This window comes from Diceros bicornis, chromosome 38, assembly GCF_020826845.1.
Source record: "Diceros bicornis minor isolate mBicDic1 chromosome 38, mDicBic1.mat.cur, whole genome shotgun sequence".
Taxonomy (NCBI): Eukaryota; Metazoa; Chordata; class Mammalia; order Perissodactyla; family Rhinocerotidae; genus Diceros; species Diceros bicornis.
Genome location: NC_080777.1, coordinates 11,219,430 through 11,222,375, shown reverse-complemented (window position 1 = coordinate 11,222,375; position 2,946 = coordinate 11,219,430). Strand labels below are relative to the sequence as shown.

Genomic DNA, 2,946 nt, shown 5'->3' with positions numbered 1-2,946 from the left:
TACCCCTTCTAGATGGAGTAAGAGAGATGAGGGATGACTTTATACTGCAGGCAAGATCATGACCAACAGCAAATTCCTCTCCAACAGAGCTAGTGCCTCCTTCCTTACCCTTGCAACCTGAGAGCAAACCAAAACCCAACAGCCTATTAACTTGCTAGCAAGCCTACTAATTTGCTAGTAGGATATGGACAATCTCTTACTCCAAATACCTTAGCTATCTGTGGCCATTTTCATTGAGAGCCATTATTCACCTGGTTGGACCTTGATTTTCCCATAATGAAATGAATCTGTTGTCATCTTAATCAGGATACCCCTGAATTTCATTTCCCAAGTCTGCAATTCTGAGGGTGTCAAGGAAGTTAATGGAAAAGAGAGTTGTGATATTGTCATTTTAAAACAGCATATCAAAAACAGAGCATCTCCAAGCTGTTGTTCAGGATCAGAGTTCAGTAGAGGCTCTCTTTACCAATCTTCGCTGCTTCACCAAATAAATCACACTCATCTTCTACTTCTTCAACATACTGACTGAGGCCATAGCACCTAAAAGCACAAGGAGGTGACTCTAAATTGTTTGTGGATTTCTGTTCCCACAAGCTGAAAAGTGAGCATGCCCAAATCCAGTTGTGTTTGCTCCCAAACCTGACTGTGATAGTTGTTCTTCTTACTAGAATTATGTAATTTAATTTAATATTAAGTATATTTAAGAAATATAACTAAAAAGGAAAGAGTAGTGTTTTCTATGAAAATGACATTGAGTGTTTTACAAAGAATCAGTAAACAGGATTCTCTAAAGCCGTGCTGTCCAGTAGAAATACAATGCAAACCACCTATGTAATTTTACATTTTCTAGCAGTCACACTTAAAAACGTAAAAGAAACAGGTGACATTAATTTCAATATACTTTATTTAACCCAATATATCCAAATGATTATCTTTTCAACCTATAATCATATAAAATTATTAATGAGATTTTATGTTCTTTTTTTTGTACTGTCTTGGAAATCCAATGTGTATTTCATACCCCTGGCACATCTTACTTCTGACTAGCACATTTCAAGTGTTCAATAACCACACGTGACAAGTGACCACTGTATTGGACAGTGCAACTCTAAAGAATTGCACGTCAATTAATAGAGACAACTATTATAGACTGGGGGAAAAGTTTAATAGATAATTACTGAATTCAGATTGTACTGCAAGTATCCTTAAGTTCTCCCTCTATATTGAAAACCCTGAAATTAGAAGTTTAAAAATTTTTCATTATGGGTATGACCAATGCAAGGAAGAAAACCAGGGACTCAAATCAGTGAAAACCTACCCAACGAGGAGTCCTGGCACTACACCAAAAAACCTGGCCAATGAATGTGAGTTTTAAGTAAATGCATTATGGTTTACATAGCTTTTTTTTAATGATTGTCCATGTTAATCTACTTTCTTAAAAATTATTTAAGACCTTTATTAACTAAGGCTTGCAGTTTGCTGTTTTTTTTAAAAAATCAAGTTGTAAACTTTTATTACAAATTAAAAATGAGATTCTTAAAAATCTCAGCTGAACCAGATATGAAACAATTTTAAAACTTTTAAGGTGTATTGAGAAAACAATGGGCTTAAAAAAAAAAACCCCACATTTGTCATTACCAAAAAGAGACATATGTGGGTAAAAATAATAAAAACCCTATGCTGTGTGGCTAATGCAGATTGTTCTAGTTATCTGGTTAATGGGCAAAAAGCAAGCACTTACAGTCTTGAGCTCCAATCTTTTGTTCATTTCTTATCGCTGGAATTTCATATTCATTTCTTCTTGTTGGATGACTAAACTGATGATGGTAGAGACGGTAAGCCGGCATTTACTCAGCCCCATCCTGTTCAGCCTCTGGAGGAATGAATTCTCAGCTAGTGGATTGGCTGCTTTTATCTCTTTGCCATCTGGTGGTTTTAGGGTTTTCTGGGCAACTGCATTGATAGTTGAAGGTGAAGTGGTACCGACACCGAGGTGGCTGCTGCCCTTGGGTCTCCTCTCCTTGACTTTCCTTGCCTTCTTCATTGCCGTCCTCTCTAGGATGTCTTTCAGCAGGGAGAGCCCCCGGGGAACCGTGGTCTCTAAACTCTGATACATATTCCATCTCACTGGTCTACCTTGCTCTCCTTCATCTTGGTTGTCAGCACCTTCCATCACTTCTCCCTGCACAGGAGGACTGGAATACTGTGGTGGCACCCACAGGGTCTCTGCATGTAGTAAGGTGGGCACCGTGGCCTGCGGTAGGTTTGGTGTTATTGCACCTGGCCCTGGGGAGCACTCTCCGATCCGCGTTCTTCCCCTGCTCCCTCCTGTTCTGGTCATTCTACTGGTAATCGCGTGGAGGACACTGCCACATGGATAGTGTCTATAGTGGTTCTGGTCTGCTGCGTATTTACCGCCTTCACTGGAACTCCACCAGGGCTTGTACCAGTTGCTGCCTCCTTTTCTCCTTCAACAACATCCAACTCCACAGTCTCTCCCTCTCCTATGCTTCCAAGGTACTTCCTAGGGTTATTCTTCTTTATGGCAGTCTGGCATACAAGTACATCTTCATTGGTGTCATTCCTGTTGATGAAACTATATCCATATCTTACACTGAACCATTTCAGTGTTCCCAAAAACTTCATTGCAGTGATCTTTTTTGTCCTGCCAATGTTCAGGCACCATGGATGTGAGGCTGCCCTGGCTGTCATTCCCTGCCAGAGGTGCCAGGCTAGGTCTCAGCCCACTGCTCTGGTTACAGTGATGGTGATGGGGTGGCTGTGGCAGCTGCGGCTCCTCCCGAGTGTGATGTTAACTAGCCAGATGGCAGTGGGGCTGCTCAGGGCTCTCTGGGGTCTGTGTAGGTCCATGCCTGGGATCCGAACCTGTGAACCCCAGGCCGCTGAAGTGGAGCACGGGAACTTAACCACTATGCCACCAGGCCG

At 41.6% G+C, this 2,946-nt stretch overlaps 1 pseudogene; it reads right to left on the bottom strand.

The window, feature by feature from the left end:
• Nucleotides 1-1,847: 1,847 nt before the first annotated feature.
• On the bottom strand, nt 1,848-2,712 carry LOC131399546 (Y-box-binding protein 1-like; annotated as a pseudogene).
• Nucleotides 2,713-2,946: the final 234 nt, after the last annotated feature.